General features: G+C 39.3%; 2 protein-coding genes across 4 annotated transcripts in view; one reads left to right on the top strand and one right to left on the bottom strand.

Moving 5' to 3' along the window:
* GLDN (gliomedin) overlaps window positions 1-4,143 on the bottom strand; it is a 126,474-nt gene extending 122,331 nt beyond the window's left edge. Inside the window, exon 1 of one of the 3 annotated variants that reach the window (XM_050903391.1) lies at window positions 4,097-4,143. The gene's annotated coding sequence lies outside the window, so the exon portion shown is untranslated. The remainder of the gene's footprint in view (window positions 1-4,096) is intronic. The other 2 variants (XM_050903390.1, XM_050903389.1) reach the window with 2 other exon arrangements.
* The window catches only part of TNFAIP8L3 (TNF alpha induced protein 8 like 3), a 50,013-nt gene that overhangs the window by 14,192 nt on the left and 20,448 nt on the right, over window positions 1-15,373 (top strand). The gene's annotated exons all lie outside the window — the stretch shown is intronic.

Raw genomic sequence — 15,373 nt, 5'->3', positions numbered from 1 at the left:
CATGACTGCTGGCATATTTTCCCGATACAAGTCTTTCAAAATACAGGGTGGGGTCAAGCACAAAAAGAGATCCTGATTAAGTGATAGGACACAGGCTTTCTTCCATGACTGTGATACACCAGAGTCTCCCTAAGAAACCCACTGTAAGTCTCAGAGTGAAAAGTATTCCTTACAGCACACAGAATCACTCTTTTCTTTATAACCTGAGTTTCAGTTCTTCCACATAAAACACTTTGTGTGGACTTTGCATATATAACCTGCCTACACCATAATCTTCTCAAGATGTTGCTTGCTGCCAAGCTTACTTGTGTGCAGGCCAAGGAATATGGACATTTTCCGATCCTGTCTGTTAAGACTTTTCTGCAGGAAGCTGGCTTTCTAGGGTGTGAATTTGTGCTTTAAAACCATCTGCCCTCTGTTGCTTCATCGCAGGCAATGCCTTAGTGGAATGAATAATAAGTCCTGTTCGAAGGTGACAAGATCTGGTAACCTGGCACTAAACCTCAAATTCTAGAAAGCCTGGCCTGAAATACAACAAACTCCAAAATCAGGTCCATCCAAGGCATAGTCTTTCATTAATAGAGCTCTGACAGTAATCTTGCCTGTAGAAACACAAGTTGAAGATTTACTAGTAAACAGCTGTAGTGGATAACATCATTTTCCTTCTCTCCCTTCTCAAGATCAGTTTGTTTAATCTAGAAATGAGATCACTACAGGACAACATTTTCCCCATGCACACATACTGGAAGATTGCTAAAGTTAGTTAATGCACACAGGGATCAATGTCTGCTGGAGACAGAACAAGAAGCACTCAGCATATTTGCAGCCAGGGAGATTTAGTCTGACATGAGGAAAATCTTTCTAACTGTAAGAGTTGCAAGCACTGCATTAAGCTACGAAGGGATGTTGGTCTGTAGGAACAGATTAGACAAGTATCTCTTCTAGCCTGCTAGTCTTATCACAGAGAAAGGATCAGATTAGATGATTGACAAAAAGTTTGTTCCTTCAACCTCATGTTCCTATGATACTGAAAAAATAAACAGCCATTCGAAGCTTAGTTCGGTGATGTAAACGATTTTCTACACCAAACCAAATTGTTAGCCTGACTTTGCTTTCCACATGAGCAGATAGAATAACCTTCACCAAAAATCTGTCCTTAACTCCATCTCATTTTCAGCACCAATAGTCTCTTTTAGATACAACCTCCAGTCTTTTCTGGAGAGTGTCATTAGTTCAGTTAATAGCTGTGTAGATAGCCCACCGATCCTAACATTAGCCAAACAACACTTGCTGGCTGCAACTTTAGAGCTTCCGAGCCTTGTTCATTGATCAGTTAAAAACCACCTGCAACTTGGTGATTAGGTAACACAAACATTGATTTCCAAAGTGTAAATGCAGACAGCTCAGTTGCAGAGGCTCATAAAGACACAGCTGAAAAAAATGAAAGAAAACCACTTGATTGTTCTTATCCCTCCTTCTCTGCAGCAAGCTGAAAAACCATAGATTGTGTTAAACCGTGAGATCAGAGTGCATCACTTGTGTGTATCTTATGCTATCAGATCACATTCACAATCCATTCTCATCTCCCTAGATTCAGTTCAGATTAATCCCTCCCAGCATCACCTCAGGTATTACTGATCCTTAATTGCTACAGCAGGCACTGCCCTACAGACTGCTGACTGCCCTCACCTCTGCGGAAGCTAATGTTCCTTCAGAAGCCAGGTGCAGCCACCTTCTGTGCCAGCTGGCTTTGAAAGCAGAAACAGAGCCAGTCTAAGTCATCAGCAAAGGATACCTGGAGGTCTGTCAATAATATCTTGTATTTACATATCATATAGCCACTAGCCATTATTGATACCTAATGGCAAGCTTCCCCCACCTTAAATCATACTAAAACATAACTATCTCCTGTAGATAGTTGTAGATGCAACTTGCCTAATGCCCACTAGAAGCACTTCATGAGTGTAAATTACACCTGAAAAAAAGTTGGATTTTTGCTCAATTAAAAATACACCATCTACTCCCAGCCTACAGACTGATCACTTGTTGTTTTACAGCTTAACAGTGCAGTGAGGCCAGGAGGCAAATTAATACCAAGTGCAGTTGCTGAGGAGCAGATACACTTTGTGGCAAACCTGACAATGTAATTTTATACATTAAACATCTGGGGGTTTTATTTTAATCTTGTTATAACAAAGCAATATATAGCAGGGAAAAAAAAAAAGTCTGACAAAAGTAGAACTGTTGCTGAACTGCCCTAAGATAGACTAAACAGACCATCTATCTGAGGAATCTGATTTTTAACCGGGGGGGGGGGGGGGGGGGGGGGGGGGGGGCGGAGAGAGAAAGGAATGTTAGAACCTATGAATTATAGTTAGCCTTACTCCTTTCTTCATAATGCTGTAACTTTCCCCTGGAAAAATCTAAGCAGACTGAAGGGGGTGGGTGGGGGAAGGAAGACTTTTTCACTTACAAGAATGGGTGAAAGAAACAAAGTTCGGTAGGTTTTAGGTTACATCTTAACAGATGGAGTATTTCAGAGTCCTGTTGTGATTTCCAGCCTCATCCTGACCCGTAAGGGAAAGACTTAAGACACTTCAGCCTTCCTCCCACAGACTTTGGTTTCCATGCAAAGTAAGGGAGGTGAGATGCCTTCCAGGTGGTCACTCAACTGACCACTGTGAGGACCAGGTCTTGAGTTGCTCTGCTGAATCTATAGCCAGAAACACCAAACCTTTCATTCAGTTTTTATGAATTCAAAATATGACAAGGCTAAGAAAACAGGCTCTCTTGAGCTCCAGACTACAGAAGGAGAAAGAGATGCAGGCTGCCTTATGGAGATAGGACTCCAAACCAAGTACAGTCTTGCCTTCCATTTGCCTGCAAGCCAGCCTTTGGGAGCAGCAAGTTTGGAACTTGTGAACACAAAGGTTTTCTTAAGTTTTATTGTATGGGGTAGACAAGGGAAAAGTGATTTTTCCTCTCAAGGAGTGTGCTACAAAGTCACTCTGGGCTACACAAGGAAAGCACATCAGAGCAAAATTACTGAAATACAATGCACGAACAAGACTACTACAGAAAGCAATTGGCATAATACTCAGCTATTCTGCTGCCGGAAATAAACTAATCAAGCCTTGATGATATTCATTTGAATATTAAAGGAGGAGTAAAACATTCATTGCCTCTTAGATGAAAATAAAATACCTCAACAGAAAGCAGTTAAAATATAATAGAACAGTATTCCCAGGGACCATGTGAGCTTACACTGCAAGAAAACACCATTTCTGTGAACACCACTTGAGCATGGAGCATGTACATGCTTATACTGGTTAACCCAACAGTTCCCTCTCTTGCTTTCAGACTACTAAAGAATATCTCTGCTTTAAAAAAAAACAACAAAAAAAAGAACAGAAAACCACACAACCTAAACAAGCAAAAATTCAAACACTGCCAAACTAACCTTAATATTAAAGTCACAGAGTAAACAGGAGTCCTTTAAATACATAGTCAGACAGACTGGTGGATGTGTTACCGCACATAGTGCCAGCAGAGTTGGCTCCTTGGTTCACACAGGACTTTGCAGAATGCCCTGCCAGACACTGCTATAAGTTTATGACTAAAGAATTACAGCTTCAGCTTTTTATATGTTTAGATTGGCTTCTTTCAGCAAAAAAATCAACAACTTACACAAGTAGTTGGATCCATTCTCCGTTCCACGAGACAGTGAAATAAAACTGTCGTGACCACCCAGACAAACCCTGGTTCCACCTGTGCCTGCTGCCAGAGCAATGTAGAAGGACCACAAAAACTCTACCCTACACACACCCTGTAACACTGTGAAAAAGCTACTGTCTCTTGCAGAGATTTTCCATGCAGGCCGCAGTATACTATTGTAGGCTGTACAGAATGGTCACCAAGTTAGACCAAGGCTCCTTCCAGCCCAGTACACAACTTCTCACAGCAGCAAATGCCCAGACAAGAACAGAGTGCATTGTGATACCAGCAAAAAAACTTCTCACAGCCTCCAACAACTAACAGCCCCAAGATCTCCCAAGTCAGAAGACATGCCAGCAGTACCAAGGAGCTGCACACCCACCTTACAAGTTGTGCATCCTGTGTTGCAGCCTCCTATAACCACCTTCTCCTCCGTGCTCCCCTGCAGTGAGTAACCCACCCTCCCCCTGCCTCTCTTCCCTTTCAAGCCCCAGGTGCCGCTGGGCAGTGAAGCCCTTGATGTGCAGATGAGGGGCACCTGGTGCCATGGTGAGGCAGCAGCAACGCACCTTGGCCTGGACTCTCGCCTAGGAAGGTCCCACTGCAGAAAGGCTGGCAGATTACCACCTTGCATCCTGGCACCACTGTTCTTCCCTCCTTCTGTGCCGGATGCATTTCCCATGACAGGCTGCAGCACTACCTTACACACTGGAGATGAAGACATGAGAGTTTTGCATCCTGGTAGGGGTTGTGACCCTCAGGTTAGCCATGAGACTATCAATACTTACACAGACCTTTGTCCCTTCCGGCTGGGACTTTCCCAGCTCCCAGAGGTTGTGAGAAGAAAGCGGTGTTACCATGTGCATCTCCCATGACTGCACGTTCTGTGTGTCTCAGATGCATAGACCAAAATCTGACTACATGGTTCATGTTATTTTGAGCCATTAATTAATTTTTATCCTCGCTTTGGAACTTTGAAGTCTGCTGTGTGGTTTTCCGTTTCAGACATTCCCATGCTCAAAAAGCAAAATATAAATAGGATTGCATAGACCAAACCTCCATCCCTTCCAGAGTGAAAATTAAATCTGCAGTATTGACAATGATGTCATATGCAAGTAGCAATTGCAGAGTAGGACTACATAGCAAGGCATACAAAGAATCTGCAAGTATTAAAGGAATTTGATTTTTAATTGGACTTTCAGCTGTCAGACTGTTTTTTAAATTCTATTAATATTTTTGAAAATCAGTGACAGCTTTGTCTTGCAGTGAAGCATTGGTTAATATATGAAGGAAGTATCTTCAGAGTACAGTAAAGCAATTTAAATGCTCAAAATACTTTATTAGCACTATGGGGGAAAACATAATTACCAATTTTGCTATTAATAAAATAAATTTTGTTTATTGTGTAACACTGAAGGCCTAACCTTGCAGTTTTACTTTGGTAAAACTCCCATCAAGTGAGGAGTTAGTGCTAGACATAAGTCATTATGTGGGAAGGAAGCAGGAAAATATTTTTCTAATAAAATTTTACAAGTTTTTTGGAGTAGCTAGCAGGTATTATCAGCTCTGTGGAAATTAAATGCCTAAGTGCCATCTTGGACTGTGAAAATCACACTGTTAGAGCCTGCAAGGGACATAGCACTGAAGTAGGCAAATGGAAATTTAAAATTAATTTACTGTGCCACTAGCAGGTTAGTCTAGGTGGAAGTTCTCAATCTGGAAATGATGTTATTTGGGTCTCTCTTTCACATCCTTCACCATATCTTTCACGGTTGCTAAGAAACAGCAGCATTACAGTAGAGTAATCATTCCTACTCCATTCTAAATTGTAGTTAATTAGGCTATGTGTGAAGTGGGATTCCTAGCATGAGAAGAAAGAGATAAAGTTTATGTTTAAATGTACAAACCAATACAACTGAAGAACTGAGGGTTCGTTCTAAATCAAAATGTTCAAATGGCAAAAAGCTTTGGAAAGTTTACATTTCCCAGAATGTTTTATAATACTTGGGTAGAATAAAGGAATCATGATTAGCTGTGTCCCAAAATCTGTCCTTTTGCAGACCTTAATGAAAATTCTCAGCTTGAGTGTGAAATCAGATGGGTACAAAGACAAAGATGATGTGACTGGATAAATAAAAAAAAAAAAAGGGATTTGTTCCCTGACATGGATAGCATATACAGCAGGAAGAGGTTTACAGCTTAGGAGAAGGTGGGAAGTAAAAGAGGCTGCTGGGGTTTTTTTAGAGAATTTGAAGGTATACTTTTTATATGGAAATAAAAGAATCTGGTACAAATTATTTGGGAATAAAAATGTTTAGGTTACACAAATATATCTGATTATCCTTGTCTTCTGCATTTCTTATTTACCTGAATAAGTTTAAACATCATGGTCTTGAATAGAAATAAGTCTTGGCTTTGTCATTTGCCAGGGAATTTTCTAATTAGTGCCTTTGTTGTACGTAGCTGTAGTCAAAGGATTTTGTCATTTTATTTCCAAACATGAGTGAAAATTTGGTATTTCATTACAAAAGAACAATGAACAAGTGCCTGCTATTTCAAGCTCAGGACAGATCTGTCATTATCTTTCTAGCAAATCTGTGGTAGCAGTAATACTACTTTTTAACTAAGTCGGGTAGGGGAATTTTAAATACCTCAGAAACTGATTGCTGTGAAAGCCTTTTTTTTTTGCTTTATACAATTTTGTATGGAGAGGATTTTCATAACTTCTGCATGGAGAGGAAAAGAAAAAGTTGCTTCAGTGTCTTTTCCTTTTTCTTTTCCAAATAGGGATGTTACAGAAAGACCTTTCTAACACAAATGCAATGGACTTCTCAGTTCTCACTGAGCAGAGACTCTCATAGATTATCTGGGTGCTAAGTGTTAAAATTAATAACCAGCTAGATCTACACTCTGTTAGACAGCCTTCATTTTGCGTGGTTACTTATAAGAGCCAACATGCTATGTGGTGATGGTTTATTAAGCAGGATATACTCTGCAACCAAAAACTGAGAGATGTTTTTGTTCAGTATACTTTCAGAGCTTTCAAGTTGTAAAAATGTAGAAAATATGTTTAAAATCGTTACTTGTTAAATATATGTGTATATCTGTGTGTGTGTGTTGCTATTTCCAGATTGAGATTCAAAAGTTATTACTCTGATTATCTCTCAAGCCTCTATTTTCCTTCCTCTTCATAATGGTATAAAGATTGATACATCTTGTAAGAAATCAATGATTACTTCATTTTACTACTGATTGGGATGTCAGAGGGCTTTTAAGATGTATTGTAAATAAACAGTTTGACAGAGGCCACATTGGCTGTGACCCAAAAGAGAAGCTATGATAATTTTTGGAGCAGCTAAGTGCTATTTTGGAAGTGAGCTGAACAACTAGCTGTTGTCAAAGGGGCAGAAGAAGGTTAAAGTGTACGATCAGCAGGGATGGATGCAGCCCTGAGCTAGGAGAGAAAGATACATTGTACGGCCACAGGCACATAACAAAATGAACGAATTGAGCAGAACTGGGGGTGAAAGGGGGATAAGGCTTTCCCTTCTCCCACTCCTTCCTCTATCCATCCCAGCTCTGACTGTGAAATTCATATGGGTAAAAAAGATCTCCGTAAGATACACTTCAGTAAGGACCTAAGGTCCATGTACTGCTACGGGCTTATGTTGGCCTTAAGCAATTTGAAGAGTTTTGCAGGGATTCTTTATATGTTCCATTACCCCCAGATAATATAGTATTAAGAAAAATCTTCAATTCTAGCCATAAAAGATTATCCATGGTTGATAGTGGTTGGTAAGAGTTTTACAGAAGCTTGCTGGCTTGTCAGAATGCAGTTTTAAAAAGCACGGTGGACGTTCCACAAAAATCTGTTTAAGGGCATGTGTTTAAAGTACATAAATATGTATTTTAGTGTGCCATTGCCCTTTGAATGTCATTGTGAAAATGTAGTGAGGTGTGGTATAATTCAATAAGATGGCGAGTTTTGTTGCTGATTCCCAAATCTAATGCATCGTTTGATTGTAAGGAATGTTACCCGAGGGACTGACAGCCCTACCTGAGCCTAGCACAGTGGCTTTAAATTATCTTTTATGAGATTAATCTGTGAATAAAACCAACCATGAGTTAGAGTAGCTCGACTATAATAATCACAGACTCATCCACTGTCTTGCGAGTGCTCTTTGGCTAATGCCGCACAGACTACCTCTCTTCTGGCTTGCTCCTAATGACTTTTAGAGTCAGAACTGCATTCACCGGGAGTAGCCAGGGTTCCGGCTGCCCATATACAATGTAAAGGAAAAGCAAAGGTATTCTGCACATAGTCAGAAACTGTCCTCCCCCTACGCAAGGCATGTCATTCACTACCTTAATTCTATCAGTCTCAGCAAGAACTACCAATGTATTGTCTCCCACGCAGAAATGGTTGCAATGTTCTAAAAGCACCAACTTAGATGGTAGTTCTGTGCCCAGAAAACTTGAGGTCCTAAAACCAACCTAAAGAAGCCTTTATTGAAAACAGTAGATAGTTCTGTAAGTGCCAATCCCTTAATATATGGTCACACAGAGCAGCATGGCAGGGTAATTCCACTCTGTAGGAAGGAAAGCAGTTTGTGTCAAGCTGCGCCCTGCCTGCAAGTCCGAGTACTGTTGAACATTGTTTCAGGGAAGTTCTTGTAAAGGCTGGTGGAGATGCAGATGCATGACAAATGGATTTGGCTTCATGAATCCTCTGGCTAAAACTCCTACGTATGGCATGAGCAGCGATAGCCGCTATTACAGCATATGAATTGTCGTCGCAGAAAGGGAGGAGCTGGCCGGACGTACAGACACTAGGCAAGGACTCTGTTCCTGCATTCCCAGTGGCGCTCTCTGGCAGATCTCTGTGCTCCAGTGTTTCAGCTTTCAAAAGGAGCTTTTGGAAGAAGGCTATGGAATAGTCACTCGGTTTCCACTTGACAGAAAGCAGCAGTTCAGACCCCACTAACTGTAGATTCTTTTTAGAGAACAACCCTAGATATGAATCACTGAAAGGCGTAGCACAAAATAGGCTGCTGTTTCAACTGGCAACTGCAGAATGCACTTGTGTTGGGCTATTTCTGTCTTCCTTGTGCAAGAATAATTTCCATCATTTTAAATCATTTTCCCAAGTAACACAATCTGGTTTCATTTTCCAGCACTAATGGAGGAAAAACTTTTTAAATCTTGTAAACGATCACCAGTAACTACGTGAACTTGTAACAGAGCTAAATAAATATGCCAGATACCCAAATGAGCTTGCTATTTACTCCAAAGTGCTGGAAAAAATAAATAATTCTGATTAGTTCTTTGCGTGGCAAACTTCCAGCCCCGGCAATAAAGGCAGGCCCTATGTACTCTGGAGCAGCCGTACTCCTTTAGCATAGAACAAAGTGAACTCTGCAGCAACGATGACTATAGCCAGCTATGGGAAGGCTGATCTGCTGAGGAATAAGCCTTCAATAGTCTACTGCAGTGATTTTCAATGTTTTGTTTCATTTTGCAGATTACTTAACTTTTCTTCAGTTGAGAGTGTTTATATAGTAAATTTAAGTTTATAGATAATTGACTAGGTTTTCTTAGTTACCGTTTTCACTGACATCTTGGAAGAAGTTCATGGGGCTTCACCTAGGAAATAAACTCAAACCTTTGTGGAGAGTTGTGACATTTTTTCTCTATAGAGAGCTGGTACAAGTGCTATATAGCACATGAGCGGTTGTGCATAACCTCTCTGCAAACATCTGAGTTTCATCCAATCCAAGTAGGAAAGTGAATGCTTTATGGTTTAGTGGATTTTTTTGTTCGGCATTTTTGTTTTTAATTGATCTGTTTTTATTCTCCTGCTAATAAATTAGGTCATGGAGTTACATCTATCTCCTTGCATGACTTGAACAGCATAGGCACTACCACGGAAGTCAATGTTTTCTGTGCTGCACTGTTTTCTGCAGGTTTTTCAACACAGTCCTTATCAAAGAATGAACAATACAAATATAAATGAGCCATCAGAAGTTATAAGCTTTGAAGCTCTGTATAACAACTGGTCCTAAATAAAAGCAAGCACTTAAGCACCAGCAGCAGCAGTTATATGGACAAGAAAGAAACCTTTCATGTAGTGAGTACCTACAGAGAGACTCCTGCTGATCACCACCACATGAAAGGATACCAAAGAGGAGACGTGCGAGACTTCAGTTGTATGAGGTTAATACATTATCTACTTGAATCATGAAAAAACAGAAGAAAGAACACAGGACACTGAGAAGTCAAAAAAAAAAAAAAGTCAGCCTGATTTAATTGGAAAGCATCACTCGGCTGGCTTCTTTAGTAATTGTTGGAAGCCATCCCAACTCTTTATATATTTAGAAGTGATATAATTCAACTCATAAATAATTTCTTAATAAGCAACAGTGCTCCCAAAGTATGTGATTTAATCCTGCAGAGTTTATGAGAAATAGGGCTGCTCCCTTCGTACTTCATACATTTAGAACATTTTATGACAACAATAATTTTTCCATTGTATATTTTAGAAGTCGGGTATGCCAATAAATGCATTTAGTATCCTATGAAATGACAAAGGCTTTGGACAGTAGGTAATAACAAATGCTGAAACAATTATTACTGTCAGTCCTATGGTGTCACAGAGATGAAATTACAATATCATTAGGGAAATCTACATAAGTGTATGCAAGATTAGACCTGATTAAAAGGCAGTCTTTACACTGCAGAAAGACTAGCAAAATCTAGTGGGGCTGTGCTGTCATTAAGAACGAAAAAATTGCTGAAAAAATTTAAAAATATATGTGGGTATATACATATTTACGCATATATATACACACACACAGTTTTTTGGCGCTTTTGGTTTTTTGTTTTGGTTTTGTTTGGGTTTTTTTTCCAAAAGAACACGGAGTCTACAAGACCAAGGTCAATATCAGCTCTGTTAGTTTGAAGAGGAGCAGAGAGCTGGATTCCCTATAGCACAACAGGAACAACTCACTTTTTCAGCCAAAATCTGTGCAGCAAAGCTAATGCAAATGGCAGACACAGGAAGAAAGGGCTGTCTGACAACCTGGGAGATTGACAGGAAATCATATGGAATTGTATGAAAAATACATGCATTTCCAACAATAGTTCAACCAGTCAACATTTTCCATCAAAATAGCATAATAATAACATTTCCAGCTTACATTAGTGCTAGGGATAGCCCATAATTTATGAATTTCCCTGTTCTCAATTGCATAAGTAGATACAGCCATAATATTTGTCCAGTCTTAAGTCTCTTTAGGTCCAGGGTGATTATTGTTCTTCAGTCAACTTATTAAAAATAAATCTGATGAGGGGAGTGCTCCCTCGCTTGGTATAGAACTGTACCAGTTTATCAGTGCAGGTGGAACTATGCCAGTGTACAGCAGAGGATTTAGCTTCTTATTTTAAAGAAGAGCAAATAGTTTCAGAGGCTGGGTCTGTACCTTGGGACGGGAGATATAGGAAAGACCACAAATTCTTTTTGATTCAGGGTTTATGTTTTTCTATGACTTCAGTGCAAATTTCAGCAATGCTCTGACTCATCTTTGGGATATTATTCAATATGGCTATTAAACATTAGATTGCATGAACAGGGTTAACTTAGCACAGGCAAAAATTTAGGACATATTTGGAAAGATACGGGGGGGAGGAAATCAAGATTTTTTTAAATTCAATTTCACACAAAGGTCTGTTCATTTTACTCAGAACATACCGTATAAAATGACAAAGCTATTTACATGAATAAGTTTAAGCAGCGCTTGGCTGTGAAATCCCTGGCTGTTAAAGAAGCATGTTTTGATTAGTTTCAACTTGCTTTAGGTTTAAAAAAAGTAACAAATAGTGCTGAAAATCAGCGCGGTGCCAAGGCTGGCAACTGGGAGTCCCCCGAGCCGCCAGCCATTCTAATCAGGGTACCGCTGAAAAGCGCTGTTTTGAGAGCTGTTCTCTGGCAATGGAGAAAGAAACGGCTTTTCATTCATTTTCTTCCCACTTCAGTGGGTTAGTCAGGACTAACCGAGTAGAATAGGCTCGTTATTGCAACTGTTCAAAGGATAAGGATTTTATATTTTTATGTGGAGGTGGCTTTGCTAGTGTTACTAACCTCTCGCAGTTAGTTAGTGCTTCAAAAGCGTTACTTTGCTCCACTTACCGCTTAGATCATTCAGTTCATTTCTGTACATCTCAATTAGGGAAAGCAGAGCAAACAGCTTTATTCTCTGGAACTCATTCATGATGAACTGTGCTGCAATGTAATGTTACAAATTCTGCAAGGAATCAGAGGAAACTTTTTCCACTGAATCTTTTAAAGGTTCCACGTAAACATGTCTGTTACCATAAAATTTAGCTAAGCATTTTCCCCTCCTCAAGTAAACATTAAGTCTGAAACATTAGGCCAACAGTGGCCATCTTAAGCTGCAAGTCCAAAAACACAGCAAAAGGCAGCAATTAGAACTAACTGACACTTTGGGAATTGCTATAATCACAAAACACTTTTGCTGGAAAATACCACACTCTATATTGCACGAGAAAGAAAAATGTAGTTGTGAAACGGAAGCGATGACCCTTCTGCATTTGGTGCTTTACTTCTGTGTTATCCCGAGGGTTGCATCTATGAGTCTGTTTCCCATGCTAACATTTCTGTATGGCTTACTTACCAGTAAGACAAATGGCTCCTTTGCTGTGTCCGTGCTCCGGAGGTACAAAAGTGCAGAGAATGCCCCGTTTGTTAGATTTTGGGCAGGCATTGTATCTTATTTGAGGAAACCAAGAAAGCGGTGCTTAAAGGACATAAGGAAGTCCTTGTGAAAGATACCTTCTTTTATGAAAGATACCTTATTGAGAAACCTCATACTGCCCTGTACCTACCTGCCAAACAAGTATTACCCAAAGCAGTCCCTGGCCACACGATTTTTCCTTGGCCCCTAGGGGGACAGCACAACTCATTCCTATGGCAAGAGGAGTTGAAGCCGCAGTGTCATAATTGTAGTCCTGTGTTTGATGAACAGTTTCCACCTCTGCATCATTGCTGCTAGCGTACTGAGCAGCACACAGATAAACCTATTCTGAAGCAGGGAGGACAGCAGGGGAGTGTTTGTGTGTCTACTGAATGATTACTATAAAACAAGATATCTGAAAGAACATTATTTTGTAGAAATGACAGAGGAAGGAAGAGTCCATTTAGCTTGCACCTTTGCCGCTAAAGAAAATAAACCAGGTATGTTTTGCAAAGGGGATGAACAAAACAGGAGACGCTGCTATTAATGCAATACAAAATGTCTACTAAACAACAAAGAGCAAGCTAATGCACTATGTGTTGTTCAACACTCTCCATCTAATCTTTCCTCACCCAAGTAGAGATGTGTTGCAGATTTTCCAGGTCAAATGAATACCTACAAACAACTGGGAAAATAAATAAAATCAAAATTTCATAGAAATATACCCTTATCATTTAGACCATACTAGACATTGTCAAGAGGTCTAAACTGGTTTTGGCATGGGTTTTTATTTGAAGACGAAAGTCCATTTTTCTTGTACAACAAAGAAAGGGGAAAAGATTACACAAGCAGGACTTGAAGAACAGAGTGTGATTCTAGTTGCCCATATTTAACCAAAACACATTAACTAGCATACGTGATAAGAATGACAGCCAAGAAATAACATAGAACTAAGAGTTCCAGAGATCTTATAAATCATGAGAGCTTGGTAGCATTAGCCTATAATATTTCAAAACTTCAGGGTTTTTTAATCATCCACTGCACACATTTCTCCATTGCTATCTCTGAAGCTGTTTTTTCATTTACTGTTTTCGTGACCTATTCCTTTTGTCTCTTCACTTCTGAAGCTAAAGCAAAGATAATACCATTAAAAGTCACTCCTAAATCTAGCCATTGACACAAGTAATTTATATTAACATATTCCAGATGAATTGCATAACTGTTTTATGAAAAAAAAAAAAAAAGGAGGAGGAATGAGGCAAGAACAGACACAGTAAGATTTCAGCTTGTTCTCTGTTTGAGAAGTTGTCATAGTGAAAAATAAACATAATTAAAAGAAATCAGAAAATAGTCCTTCTCTGCATTTACTGATCCAGTCCCATTCTGGAGGATGAGAGCCTGAGTATGAGAAAGAGATACTTTTTGAATTCGGGACATTATTTCAGGCAGTAGCCACTACGCAATGCATGGTTATCCTCTGGTAGCTGTGGGAAATTAGAACGATAACACCAGATATCCTGTACAGAGACAATACAGTCTGAGAAACATGATGCAGGGAATCTCAAAAAAATACGGTTGATTGGAATACGTCTCCTTTAAATAGCGAGTTCCCTCTAAAAATTAGGGAAGAGCACTTGCTGGATATTAAGTCAGTCTTGGATGAGAAATGGTCGGAGTCAAACCTAAGTACATCATGGAAAGTAGGGAAGCGTCTTTGGAAAAATAATCTCCCTGTCTTCATACATGACATCATAATTTTACATGGCCAGTTTAGGCCATTATCACTGGTATCAGTAAAGACTTTCTTTCATGAAACACTGAATATAGCAAAAGAATTCTGATTTATGCAAAAGGAGGTAGAATTGTATCCTAAATCTCCTTGTTCATATGCAACCTTAGGATCTACAGGTATTTCAGAGGCAGATCCTCATACAGCAAATGCTCCTCCACAAGGCAGCATTTTCTTTACCTTTGTAAAGAAAAAAAGAGCAAGTATTTTCTTTAAACATTTTGCTTTCTGTAGTTTATCTGAGCAGATATCTAGATAACTTTTTCTTACCACAACATCTCCGCCATTTATTTCAATTTTTGTAAATTTCGCTTTTGAAAGAAAACGAAGGAGAGCTGCCTCCAAATGCATACAGTTTCATTGCTTCTTCTATCAATGCATAGGTATTAGATAATGTTTGCTTTTTAAAAGGAAGAACTGTTATATGTAAATGTAAAATAAGAAAGTAATTAAATGACACCAGAAGAAGCCATTACAGTCATATCCAAATTAAGACATTCAAGCGTACACTTTTTAAATATTGAAATATGCTACATTGCTTTTATGGTGTTGGTCTGGTTTTTATTCTGGAATAAAACAGATAGCTGTAGAATTGTCAAGCATCTCTAGAATTTTACAGACCATACCTGTCACAATGTTAATGAGATTTATCAGCTTCCATTGGACCAGTTTACAAAGCAGTATAATTATTACAACTATCTAGATCAAGAAAATCAGTGCTGCCCTGAATAAATTCTTGTGGCGCATCATCACATTTATAGTCTTGTGCTTATAGCATTAATATTCTCACTTAACCAGAAGTCACTGGATACAAATCTCTCTTCAGTTACTGTCTTAGGATGTATCCTTTGTGTGAGTTCCAGGAAGAAAGCGCATCAGCCAACCATAAGCATGAACATGGGACCAAAATGTAGGCAATGACAGCTGACCTTTTTTTTTTTTTAACCCACTGTTTCCTTTTGCCAGAAATCTTGCAAGCTTTAATGAGCTGCTTGGATTTCTAGGCAGTCTCTCACTGTATAAGAGACAGGGTTCTGGCATTTGGAGTTTTATTTCTTTGATAAAAGCTTTCCACAAGTGATTTCTGTGTATACTAAACTCAAATAAGTGTCCACTGATG

Source organism: Gymnogyps californianus, chromosome 11, assembly GCF_018139145.2.
Source record: "Gymnogyps californianus isolate 813 chromosome 11, ASM1813914v2, whole genome shotgun sequence".
Taxonomy (NCBI): Eukaryota; Metazoa; Chordata; class Aves; order Accipitriformes; family Cathartidae; genus Gymnogyps; species Gymnogyps californianus.
The sequence above is the reverse complement of the archived record's forward strand: the minus strand, read 5'-3'. Positions and strand labels throughout refer to the sequence as shown.